This window comes from Notolabrus celidotus, chromosome 13 (genome assembly GCF_009762535.1).
Source record: "Notolabrus celidotus isolate fNotCel1 chromosome 13, fNotCel1.pri, whole genome shotgun sequence".
Classification (NCBI taxonomy): Eukaryota; Metazoa; Chordata; class Actinopteri; order Labriformes; family Labridae; genus Notolabrus; species Notolabrus celidotus.
Genome location: NC_048284.1, coordinates 26232856 through 26247116, shown reverse-complemented (window position 1 = coordinate 26247116; position 14261 = coordinate 26232856).

Sequence of the window (14261 nt, the reverse complement as noted above, 5' to 3'; positions counted from 1 at the left end):
CAGGTTTGCTATGCCAATATAAAAAGTAAGGGAGCTAATTTCGAAAAATTCAATTTCAATTAGGTGTGAATGTGAGTGTGAAGGTGTTGTGAAGAATAATTCTTGATTTTTGGCAGGAAGTTATCATATTCAAACGCCAAAATTATTGTGTTGATTATTTATGTAGCAAAAAACTCCAAGCATTTGCTGGTTTCAGTGATTCAAATGTGTGTTTGTGTACATCTTTTTAAATTTTAACTATAAAACAAGTTTTTAAAAGATTTTAAGACACACAAAAGCTATTAAAAGTGGTCTTCATGGCCATATAGAAATGAGTAATGGGCCTTTTCAACAACCTCACATTATATGGACTTAATGATTAAAAATAAATACAAAAAAATTAAGATGTGTTGAATATTCAATCATTTAATCAACCAACAATCTAGATTTTGCCATCACATTATCAGCACTTCATTATTTATTAATCTGATGACTAACAAGGGAAGCAACTGCTTCTCTCTTTAAAATTGACCTACTTTGAAACTACTTAATTTCCATGACCAACAGTGTGAGGCCCAAAAGTACTTACTGTGTTCACAGTCATAGAATCACGGTTTGACAACGACACCCACCAACCCGCCCAATGCAGGTTGATTTCATCAGTGGCAGCAATGGCCAAAGAACAAGGTGAGCCAAAGAACAAAACTCTCCATCAACCAGTGGTCCTCCACTGCATTCTTCCCCCTCGGTTTGGGTCAAGATTAGTGATATAAATGATGAGATTGTAGAAACAAGTGGCCAAATTAAGTTCCCCATTTAGGTTTACTGGACTTACCATTTAAGATTAGGTGAGGAACTTGGAGTTGGTAGGTGGGGCGTCTGATTAGGATGCCTCTTTTGGAAGATTTCTCCTCTTGCTCATCTGAGGGGTTGACCCACAACTCATTGATATGATTACAGTTTTCAACTAGCCCAGGAACACCTTGTGATCCCCTGGAGGAGCAGAAAATGTTTTCTGGGACAGGGACCTTTGGAACACCTTGCCCATTATGTTTCTATTAACCCCATTCTGGATCTGAAGAAAAAGATGGATGGATGGATGGATGGATGGATGGTTGGTTGGTTGGTTGGTGCTTGGATGGATCGAGGGTCAAACTCAGTTCTACAGCTGTCATTTACTTGGGCTTGCTGCTCTCTAAACTGTTGGGTCTCATTATCACAGTGACCCTGTTCCCGCGCAGTGCCTCGTGCTGGCCTGGGCTCTGTGCCCATTGGCCTTTGTTTGCCCCTCTCACTTGTTGCCCCTCTTGTGAGGCTAAGCGTGAGCCTCTAAATGTTGGCTGGCAGCTGCTCCGGCCCTGAGCTGAGCTCTAACCACAGTCTGGTGAGTGCACCTGCTCACACTAGGCTACAGCCCCTCTATTATTCATCAGCCATCTCAGGTGACCTCTCATAAACACTCTGTTATCATTTAGGATCCGATGTCTCATTAGCGGTCCATTCAGCGTCCTGGAATATTGCTTTTGTGACTTCAGCGGGCCACCACCGGCTGCCCTCACCCAACCGATTGATTCTTAGCTGTCTGTCATTTGCCAGCTGCCGCCACGGAGCCGTTGTGATTGGCCCTCATTTGAGAGGTTGACTGCAGGTGCCTCTGCAGTAACTGAAGACGCCACAGCGGTGATACGTTTCAGCAGGCCACTTCTGTCGTCTCAGATTCAGGTTTTCATCTCAAAGTCGGTCCCCCACAGGTGTCCTTGGCAACCAGGGATGAAGTAACTCCCATCCCCCCAAAATATTCTTGACACTCCGCTCAGATCCACAATAAACTTTCTGGCTCGAGAGAGATCATGGATGATGTGAGAGATGAGTGAGTTGTGTACTTAGTATGTCATACTTTTTTAATCCAGTGGTATATAGAATAAAATGACATTTTAAGTTCAACAAGCTATGCCTCTATGCGTCTTAAACCTTTGACCTTCCTTTAGTACTGGACTGGACTCTTTTGGCCAGACATAGGTCTAACTCTGAGCTCTAAATACAGTGTTTCCTCAACCACTCAAGTGAGCTCTTTAATAAATTTTTTTGATAAGCTGTTGTATAGTTTTTCAGGTCTTTGAAGAAAAGTCAAAGTCAGTCACTCAATATTGGTTTCAGAAAATGTAAAAAACAACAAAGTCAAAGACTATAAGAATAAATACTCTCAATATACCCAAAAGTTCAAGTACACCATCCTATGACAGTACATTTCATGACAATATGAACTTACTTCCAATTTCAAACCTGCTCCATCGTCCTTTGCTGTATTGTTTATTCTTCATCATTAGCAATTGTTGTTCTTTGTTTTTCAGATGATTATGGTTTATGCAAATGAGTTGCTCATTAACTAAACTTTGGAGTCTCCTAACCTCCTCGTCTCTTCTCACTTGCTCTATTTTTTTATCACATAATCTACTGTTTCTGTTCAGTGTCAACTCTGTCACAAACCTGTGTACATTAGAAGTACCCACTATTTTCAGAAAATAAAAAAAAATCCCTGTATGAACACAGACAACAAAGTTCGCAACTAGCTTAAAACTCAGTTGTAGAATTGGTGATCAAGTGGCAGACACCAACCTAGAAGTTGGTCAAGGCCAAAGAAGGACCTGAAAGCAGAGTGAAAACTGAACATTAGCCAGGTTGAAAATAAAATACGGCTGCCAAAGTTGCCCTGTATTTGCTCAGTGTAAAAATACAGGTTACTATTTGGCACATTAGCTTTACCAGTTTTATTCTGATGTGATGAATATAGATGTCTCTGTCATGATGTGACAACTTCTTCACTGGCTCCAAAAGTCTAGAAAAATTACTTAAACAAAACTCAGAAAACCCAGTGAAGTGTTTGCCAACGCAGATGGATCAAGCTAGCAGCTTGCTAATGAACAAAGCTAGCATTTACCAACCAAATAATGTTTTTCCCCTATAGGTATTGGTGAAGAACCAAACAAAGGTAGAAGTTAAATAATTATTAAAGATACATCAGGCTGACAGACATTTGTCTCCAAATAAATGCTTATGTTTCTTGTTGTCTGCTGCATGTTATTGTAACGCCGTAACTTGTTTAAGTATCTCTTCAGAATGGTTAAACTTCAACAGCGTTATCTAGAAACTTAATTAAATCATACTTGAGGGCTGTGGGGAAGAAAGAAACCGGGACAACTTCTGCTGTGCGTCGTGATGCCTTTAATGACTCTTCATCAACATAGGACAACAGCACATCAAACTCATGTGACACCTTTACTTCAACACAAAACCATATCACCCTTAGCAACCTTAAAGAGGCAGTGCAGTATATGAAATAGAAGTCTTTTGAACTTCACTAAAGATCTCAATGATAGAAATAAAATTAGAATGAAATAAGGACTATTTGGTGACACTTCAAATAAATTAGACCAAAATAAATCTCATCTTATATTATGAAAGGCTACTAGCTACTGGGCATCTAGCCATCTTAGACAGAGGAGATAAAAAAAATCCATGAATTGGTTCTGAAGTACCTAAAAGTATCTATAAAGATAATTTAAGACTGCTTCAAGCAGATTTCAAAAACTCTGATAAACCCACTGTATGCTAGCTGCAGGCCAGCAAACCATAGACATATAGTGTATGTTAGCAGCTAACTGAGGAACATAGTGGAGCTGGAGCTAAAGTTCTTGTTGGTCAAACTCATTTTAAAGAGATAACAATGGGACCAGTAAAATCATAACCCAAACTGTACTGAGACATTGATCACAGTTTTCAGACCAAATCGCTGATTCAACTTTGACCTACCAAACATTTACACAAACATATTTCTGTGCAGCATTCCCTTTTCTATTAGCTTGTTTTAACCAATCCAATTATACAGCTGCATATCTCTTGCCCATTAAGAAAAGTGTCCAAAAAAAGCATGAGCCATAAATTATAAATGAAAATGATTCAAATGTATTTAATGATTCCATTTTACTTCTTGTCATGGATCTAGCAGTAACTGTTTTTACTTTGTCTGGTGTTTTTTTTCCTCTGATTTTTCAGGAAACAATTGTATACTGTACATACTACAGAGCAACAGGAGTGTATACTTAAACATGAACAACCACCTTACCATATTCAGTGATTTCCCCGCCAGTATAATGTTGGTGGCACGGCCTTTAATTGTCTCAGTGTCAGCTAGAACTGGGCCTTTGTTAGATGCATTACTCTCACCACAATGTTTTCAAAAAACAAGCCAGAGAGGCTGCTAATTAAGGGCCAGTCTGCTGTTTGCATTTAACAAAGAATCATCCTCATTAGTTTGCTAGGCTGTAATTAGAGAGAAAAGGGGGGGGGGGGGGGGGGGGGGGGGGGAGCAAGAGAGCACGGGAGGGGATGAAAAAGTGACTGACTCTGCTCAGCATAAGACTCTGTACTGTACATCAGTGAAGGTTTAACTAGGTCTGTTTGCCCAGTTACTGAAACTGAAAATTTGATATTATCTGTGATGCCTAAATGACCTGAAAATTGATTGTTGCATCTTTTTAATCTTGTTCATTTCAATTTATTGATTACATTATTTTCTTTTGAATAAAAATGATAATTTACTGAGAAACAAATAAGCAAGTTTTTCAATGAACCTGTTACATCATTCAGGGAAAAAATAGCAGTGTAGAGCTGTAAAGACAATGTGTGGTTATACAACCTTAAATCAAGAATGTGTGTCTCATTTCAGGTCTTCACTAATGCTTTTTAAGATCTCAAAGCAGATGTCAGTATGGTAAAAAGTCTGATTAATCACTTTCGTCCAAAGAAAAGCACTTGCTCAATATGATGTGAGGCACTTAAGAGTGTATTTTAATGCCGCCATGAGTGACTGTTTCTAACCCCATTGACCTTCTTTTACATTAACTGTGTCTGTTTCCATGTAAAAATGAGCCAAGGTCTGACGGGCCTTCAAATCTCATGGTGACTCACATGCATTTATCCAAATTCTCAACCATCACTTTAAATTCCCAGTGAAGGCTCATCTAAGCAGGATGATGGCGTAACTATTTATATCGAGGTAGTTCTCTGTTCTGAATCAGCCCCTGCTCATCACTGCTGCAGGAGAACGTTGGTGTGGGGAGTTGAGGAGATGGAAATTATCTTCTTTTGGCTGGGAAAACCGTGCTCTCGCTGTTTCCAGTGGACAGGCGGCCTCAGCTGGCCAATGAGAGTGGACTGCCAGCCGCCCACCTGGTGACTAGGCCTCTGTGTGGGTGGACACTGCTGCTTTCCAGCCTTGTCTCTGTGGTTGCTTGTACAGACACACTTTCATATTCATGTGGCCTTGATACAGTTCAATGCCAATTAAAGCAAATAACTGGGTGTGCTGATCTTTCTAAGATAATATAACACATTTCCTCTGTAGCAGCCATGCCGAGATTTGGCAGGTTAATCCTTGAGTTATTTTCAGTTAATTTCAACAAATGTTTGAGTACTGTACGTGATGACTTCTTTTTTCAGAATTAGTTTATACCATTCTCATTGCATACTGCACATAGTAAAGTTCCACAAAAAAAATATTGACAATATGTGGAATTCCAGTCATTGAAGAGATGGAGATTTTACTTCCTCACTTTAATTTGAAGCTTTTACAATAAAAAGGCACATATAAAAATGTTGTAACGCCACATGAACGTAGCGTTAAGTTAACAAAGTGACACTACGTTCATGTGGCTTTACAACATGTTAAAATGTGCCTTTTTATTATAAAAGCTTCAAATTCTAGCAAATTTCAACTTATTATATCTACTTGCATTTACACATCTACTAGGCATTTATATCAAACCATATTTATGACTTCCTGTTTCTTCTTTTGCTTCTGTTTTTGGTCGCAACCATCTGGGTCTTTAGTTGCTAAATGTTCCACTGTGTTCACCAGCGTATTGCCAACCTTGTCTGCAGGTCAGTCAGGTATCCTATGCTTTATAGAAAAACAAACTGCTGTCTTTTACATGAGTTGATAAAATTAGTAAATTAGTACAGTAAAGTTTAAAGCCAGATAACTATAAACTGAAAGACACTTAAAGGAGTGTTCTAATTAAAACAATACTTATCTGAATAATGAATACTTGACCATAAATCAGGGCAATAATAACTAACTATAATGGCAGAAAGCATATTTGTGAAAATTTCATTTGACATTCATTTTTAACATGGTATTCTAGTTTGACCAATGTTCCATCTGTTACAATGGAGAAGGTGGGCTTTAAGACCTATACTGAGGCCAGCCACCAGGGAGAGCTTTAAACCTTTTGGCTTTACTCAGAGTAGCTATTGTTCTTTCTATTGTTTTATACAGTTTATTATGCAGTCTCCTGTGATTTACAACAACAGTTTACTTAAGCCCTGCATTTGTGCTGCTAGAAATGGTTTAAAATACTTACATCCTATTGAATGGAGTTTCTTATGTTGTGTCCTCCTCCATTCCCATACAGACAGAGCACACAGTACTCTAAAATTCCTTACAGTGATAACGTGTGTTTGTGAGGGTTCATGGTCATTAAGGTCATGGAAATTCAAGACTTTATCAAAAAAGCAACAAAGCTTGGTGGAAGTCCGGTATAACACACAAGTACCGCCTCCAAGTACACTCTCAGTTAATTTAAAACTTGGATATTTTTTGGCTGAACTAGGGGTGTGAATCAAGGGATGGCTCTGTTCAAATGTGCTGCTTGAACTTTAAAGTTTGGGGTTCACAGGAAATTGACTACCCAACCGATATTAGCTGAGCCCATTCAGCTCATCATGCATACCACTGTGCATACAGATGTGCCTATTATGCAGCATTGTGGATGCAAACGCCAGACCACTCAGACTACTAAGTTTGCACTTTGCCCAATTTTAGCCAGATGACACCCAAACTTGAGCTCATAAGTGTAAGTCTAGACGGCCATTACTTCCTGAGGATTAAAGACAATCAATGGCTTACCTAATGCACCAGGAGGCTTTTTCCTGTGGGCATAGATGTTCACTATCTCTTAAAGTGACAGTTTAAAGTCAGAAAGTCAGATGTCTCCACTTGCTGTGAATGCCACTATCAACAAACTGCCCCATGAGCAGTTCATCAGAGATTAAGAGAGCAGACAGATGTTCCATATTTGGGATCATAATTGGGATCTGTGTGTTAATGACTCAAACCGATTTTGCTGTGTTTGTTTTTCATGCCATAAACAGACTGGAGTCTGCAGTGCAGTTCTTGTATTTCACTGATAATCTGGAGAACTGTAGATGAACATCATACTTCATAATCAAAGTGTTACATCCCCTCATCACTTTGATCTGTAATGACACACGTCTCTCTGCTGCTCAGTCACATGAGTGCATCCTACCCCCTCTTTGTGCTGCCAGCGGTCTGCATGACGGTCTGTCAGCATCATTAATGAAGGTGTATTAGGTTCTGTGTTCATTTTCACATGAAGCAGGAAAGTGATCTGATCACAAGGAGAGGCATTTGGAGACGTATGATCTGTCCATGTGTGAACAGCTGTGATTAGAGATGTCCACTGTGATCAGATCAGTCAGACCCCATCATACTAGTTGTAAATGAAATAATCTGCAGCAGGGTCAGATGTGAATGCCTCTCCCATGCCGGTTCCTCATCCACCTTAAAGCAGAAACTTTTCTGTTACTGACATCATCTGATAAGTGGCTCAGTGAACCCCATGACCCCCAACTCTAAACTCTGATTAAGGCACTGTTGTACAGTTGGTGTACCACTTTAGTCCAAAATGAAATATACATAAAATTATTAGATGGATTGCTGTGAAACTTGGTGCAAATTTACTTCTAATGATTAAATACCTAAACATTGCTGTTGTTCTCAACAACAACAAGCTCTGTAGTGCGAATTTGAAAATGTTTGCATGCTTACATGCTTGTTGAACATTGGTACCATTTCCTTGTAAACACTAGCATGTTAGAATGCCTACTTTAGCATCACATTTAAAGCAGTAGTGTGTCTATACAGCCTCACAGAGATGTTAGCATAACTTAGACCGATGTTTTTTTTTTTTAAATGAACAACTCACTGAAAGTGAGTATTTTGAGGCCTGTCCAGCCTGTTTCCTCTGATGATCCCTGCTGTATTAATTGAAAAAATACAATATATATATATATATATGTTCCCATAGCTATCTAAAATGTTATCCCTTGATTGCAATTTGAGTATTGATAACTGAACAGGGTCAAATAAGGTCTTGGCCATGTCCTAACCCGCACATACTCAGCTACCCCATCTATCCTACAGGTCTGAGGTTTCATATGTGACACGTGTTCATGTCAGCTGATGCTGTTGTGCAGAATGGCCTTAGTGAGGTGTTGAGAACAAGGCTTTTTCACTTGCTGACAGTCGGCCCTCTGTCAGTCAACACAGCTCTGGATTAGCCCGCGCTGACGGTTGGTTGACCGACCCATCCTGGGAACGAATGCTCTGCCCTTCCCACAGTGTCGCCTGTCAGCACCTTTCACATACAATATTATACAAATGCAGAGCCTCTCCATTCCCATCACATTTCTCCCTGCTGTCTCCTTCAGCCCCCCCTTGACAGCAGGGTTTTTTCTTTCTTTTTACCCCCACAGCACAAAATGTGGCCGGCGGCTCGTCACAGCAGGACAAAAAAAAAGTCTGAGTCGGCTAGTTGCCTCAGCTTTCTTGGCACCCTGATATACTGTCAATGAAGGAAGAAGTGACAGAACGAGAGAGGAGAGGAGGACAGAGAGGTGGTTTGGGCTGAGGGTTTCGCAAAAACAAAGAACAAATAAAGGAACCAAGCACAAGCCTTGCTGTCACAACACATAGTCCGGCTAATTGAATTGTTCCTGGCTTCCCTGAGAGAATGCAGACCATTTTAAGCTTAGCTTCATTGAATTATTGAATCAGAAAAGGAGGACGTTCACATTTAAGGAAACATTTTCCAGACTTGCACTCAGAGAAGAGGGAATGGGGTTGTGTCTCTCTGAATGTATGCAGTCTAACAAGACATAAAACAAGATTAAGTCTGAAAATTGTATTACTGTAAACTACATCAGCAAACACAGCCATGTCTATATTATCTGAACCTCAGCCTGTTTGCAGTAATGACTTCTTTTGTGTCAAGTTACATTTGAGTTTGTGTTTTTCTCAGACGGCGTATATTAGTGATGAATAATTGAACAGTTGGGCACGTGTGCGTGAGGTTTTGGGAGTGTGTGCATGAGCTAATGAATGTTTGTGTGCTTGCTTAGCAGATGGAGGGGTAGAAAGTGGATTTGATGCCAAATCAAAGAAATCTGTCGTTCAGGAGTGTGGGAAAAGCTCTGGTGGGTCTCAATTTCACTTGCAGCTTCTGTTTGGCATTTCCATTTGGTGCTAGTTTGTAATCTATCGTAAACATCCACCAAGGTTAAGAGTGCATTTCAAGCATCATCCCTCATGCCCATGGGGTTTTGACTAACAGCCTTCCCTTGGACGTCCTTGCCCTGTCTCATCTGCAATGCCTCCCCCCAGCAACACTGCATTATGTTGCATTTGCATCGTATTGCCTCTGCATTGCCTCTGCAAGACTGGTCCCAATTTCCCTCCCCCACCTCTTTCTCTTTCTTCTTTTGCCCTTCTTTACCCCCCACCACCCTGTCATCCCTCTATCCAGTGTCAGGTTGTTGCCAATCAGCAGAGGCTTGGCAGCGAGCCTTTGTGCAGACAAAGCAGGACATGGCTCACTAGGTCTGCAGCAGCAGTAGTGTTTGAAGTGAAGGTAGTGGTTTGCAGTGTTTGGGTATTGGCAAGAATATGCAATGAGCACAGGAAAGATTACGTTGCGGTAAAAAAAAATGGTGGGTGGGGGGTTGGAGGGGAATACATCAGAGGAAGGAAATCCCTCGCAGGAGGATCCCAGCTCAGCGCTTTCTCTCTGACATCCTCCTCCTTCCATCCCCTCTGCCTCGCTTTTCTCTCCCACCCCCCTTTCCCCTCATTCCCTCTCCTGCATCTCTCCTGTCTCTTTGGATTGGTTCCTCTGCATTGATCTTTCTTGCTATTTCCCCTTACTTCTAAAGGAGGAGGGGGGTTATCCCCATTGGAAGAGCTGCTGATGCAATCCACTGCCACAAAAGTCCACTGCCTGCCCATGTGTATATGTAGTGTGTGTGCATACATGTGAGTGGGTGTATTTGCATTTTTTCTGCATTTTAAATGTGCTATGTGTGCATCAGAAGGCGAGGAATATCTGGAGCACACGTAGGGGAAATATATATACGTACTAACCCTCTCTCTTTGAACCCATCCCTCATTCCTTCCTGTGCAATACATAAGGAAGTTCAGCAATGGATGAGAACACGTACACTGGAGATATCCATATATGTTGATGATGTTGTAATTTATCTTGAAAATACCCATGGTGCAAGTGAGTGCCATGTTGTGAACAGGTCCATGGGTGCAGGGGCCTTCACCCAGGAGACCCGGCGATGATATACAGGGTGTCTCAGCATCTGACAACAGCCAACCGACTGCACTCCTGAATAGGGATCAGGCTGTTCTGCCTGAGCTGTTATTAAAGTGCTGTTTGTATTGCCTGCTGTTTTTTTCATTAGCAGGAATCTTATATCATTGCCTCTGAATATTGCATGAGGTTCAGGGAGGCTTGGTTGTCGTGACACTGCTGTAATATTTCACAATCAAAGATGGATGAGCCCATTCTTCTAGGTAAATAGAGGGAGGCCCAACATCGATGAGGAAAAGCCCGGAGAAGATGACGTGATAGTGACACTGACACCGCAAAGGAGGTTGTAAGAAGGAGGAGAAGGAGGGAGGGGGGAAAAAAAAACTAAAAGAGTGATTGGAGTCCATAAAAATGAAAATGCACTGTAAGACAAATGGAGCAGGCAGAGTCGAGAGAGCAAAGTAAATGGGGGTAAAGAGAGAGGGAGGGGACAAGAGAGGGAGACAGAGCGAGAAATCAAGACAGAGGGAATGACAGAGAGAGGAGGATAAAAACGCAAGAGACGGAGCTATTAGAGGTTGAGAGAAAGAGTTAGTGAGAGACCCACGCTGCTCCCAGTAATTGAAAAGGCACCAGGACTGATTTAGAGAGAAGCTGAGCTGGGTTGCTGGCGTGGTGGTGGTGTTGGTGCTGGTGGTAGTGGTGGGTGGAGGGGAGGAGGGAGAGGAGGAGGTGTTGGTGGTGGGGGGGGGGGGGGGGGGGAGACACACGCTGCATTGCAGAGTGTGAGGAGCAAGAACAGCCAAGCCCCCTGCGGCGCTTTCCTCCAGCACCTCTACAGTCGTCATTAGCGCAACACGGTGAAAACGACCCTCAAAGGCCCATAATAAGCAGTGAGGCTGCAAAAACATTATGGCTAAATCCATACAAGCTAATTACTGTAGGTGTCTCTGCTTTTTGGCATGAATAAAACAGTGAAGGGAAAAGGGAAAGAGAGAAAGATAGAATACTGCAATAAAGTGCTAGGAAAGTTATTTTGTTGCTCAAGGTGACGTCCACCACAGAGAAATTTTCAAGTAGATCACTGTGTAGGTGCGTGTTCGGGTGTGTGTGTGTACATGAACATCGTGGGTGCGGAAGTGTAAAGATCAAGCCTTTATAAAAGGTCGTCTCTGCTGTTCTTTATTACAGTACTCTTGACACTGTACTTAAAACTAAAGAGACAATTGGTCCATTCCTCTAAAACGTTGGCACCTTTACAACCACCAGGAGGTAAAATATGCTTGTTTTGCTCAATATAACATTTAAAACACATTAAGATAGTCCTAATGGTACAGTGTGTGTGTATGTGTGTGTGTGTGTGTGTGTTTGTGCGTGCATGGCAGAAAGTGCTAGAAGCTTCCCCATATTGATGTTGTTCCTGGTTTCGCTCACCTCATCCACTTCCTTAACTTGCTAATACAGCTGGACACCACACCAACAAGCAAGGCTCCATGTCACCTCTACCATCTCTAATTGTCTGCACCCACCCAGCCACCCACATACATGCACACAGGATACACAGACGCACACAGACCCATACACTCCTGCTGTATGTCACAGGCCCGTCACATAAGCGCGCCTGTTCTTTCCAGGGGCGCTGATATGTGATACCCCTGCCTAGTCAATCCTTCTCGCATTACTGCCTCTGCAGTGTGCTGCTTCATTTACACGTGAAATATTGATGTTCTTAATTTAACCCCCAGGGTGCTCAAGTGTCCCTTCCTCCCCTGAGAGGTGGGGAGGCCTTTTACAGGGATCCTGCAGCCGCAATGATGACACCACTCTCTTTCTGCCTCGGGATTGGTTGACAGAGTGCGTTTGGTTTCACCTCATTGGTCGGCTGACACGCAGAGCGGCAGAACAAACTTACTGGCACCTGTTTTGAACGTATGTGTTTGCATTAGTGTGTTTATTAAATATGTGTTACTATAAATCTGTCAAAGGCTGTACAAAGAAAGGTTAAGGCAATGGTTAAGTGGAACCAATATTTGACAAGCTGCATCTGCAAGCAAACAGCTCTGAAATTTAATAGCTCAGACAGCAGCCTTATTTGGAAGAGGGAGAGTAATTTCTTGACCAAACATTATGCCTAACTCAAGCTAAATTAATATATGTTCAAAAGAAAACTGCACTTATTCAGGTAATGAGTAACTGTATGCAAACCAAATAGAATTATATAGATATAAATGTAAACATGACAATAAACTACATTTTTTCCCTTTGTTTCATAGATGTTCTAGCTTACGTGGTTTTGTCATGTTTCCTCTTAGCAGGACTTATTAGATTCAGCAACACTCTGACTGGTCAGCTAGCCCCTGAAAGACAGAGTTATTATAGATAAACCATCTAATTGCAGCTAAAAATGAACCCAAAACTGAACTAGGAACTGAAAGAAGCTTTAGTTAGCCTAACCTAGAAACTAGCAAGGTTAAGTTTTGAGCTAACACTTGGTTTCATGTTAGAGTGCTTATGTTAACTGTGGAAGCTAGCTTTGAGGCTAGCTTTGTGGTAAAACAGTGATGTAGATAAATTAAAATGAACTCATATGAACCAACAAGGAGGCAGTGACATGGCTGGATAAAGGACTTAGTTTAAACAGTTCACATAATGAATTTCTGTATATTTTTGTGACTATGATTAGATTTATTTTGAATGTTTAACCCATTGTGTCTTCAGGAAGGAGCTCTGCCATATTCCTCCTGATGTAAATGTCAGGGTTTGAGTATCTGACTGTTTGAGTCGTCCTAGAACAGCAGAGCTTCAGCCCCAGCTGTCAATCAAACTTCACTTCAGCTCCTGTTGGCTCAACGAGTGCTGCAGGGAGGGGAGAGTGAAAGCCTTTTTTTCTTCAAAGTAAAACACCATGACTGTAATTAAGGGGGATGACAGACATGATTCTCAGTTCCTGGAAGCATTTTCAGGCTGAGTTTCTCATCCTGTTTCATATGACCCACCCTTTCCCTCACTGAACTCTAGTTTATCTGATTACTGCAGACCAGGCTCATTCCACAGTGAGTTAATGATATAATATGTGTGAGGACCGAGGAGGACATTCAGTGTTATTCCCTTAAAAGCAGAACCCCACCCCATCTCTGAGTAAAATAATAATGTGTGAATGCCATGCTCAAGGCTATGATGAAGTAAAGAGCTCACTGCATGCTGTAGGTGGGTGTTAGGCTGTCTCAGTGTAGCTTTGCTCTTTACCAAACATGGATAAAACACAGTCCAAATATAGTAAAACAATGCAGCTCTTGACTTTTTACACATTCAGGTAGTATCGTGTCAGAGGCATGGCTGAGACCTTTCTGTCCTGTACTCCTGTGTGTGTGTGTGTGTGTGTGTGTAGCTTTAAAAGTGCACACGGCAGTAATGTTGTGGCCTGGTTTGCCTTACTAGGACAAGCCAACATGGAGTCATTCGGCAGAAGCAGGAGGGTTTAGTCAAACTCCCACTTGCCTTTTCAAAAACCCCCAACATCCCAGTTACAGCATGTTCCTGTTGCTTAGCAACCGCCAGGGTCTTGAGAGAGAAGAGAGGCGTCATAGATGTGTATGTATATCCAAGGCTGAGCGCGAGAGCAAACACTCTCTGCTGCCTCTCCCTCCCCTGTGAGCTGCTCACTCTCTCCACAGCCTGACTGCCATGAAATGGAGCACAGTAATGCACCTCCGTCCTGCCTCTGCCCAACACCACCCAATGACACTGCACATGGAGAGGATGATGCTTCAATCATTTATTATTGACACATTTCTCTAGGTTAACAACATACAGATTTGATATGCTGTC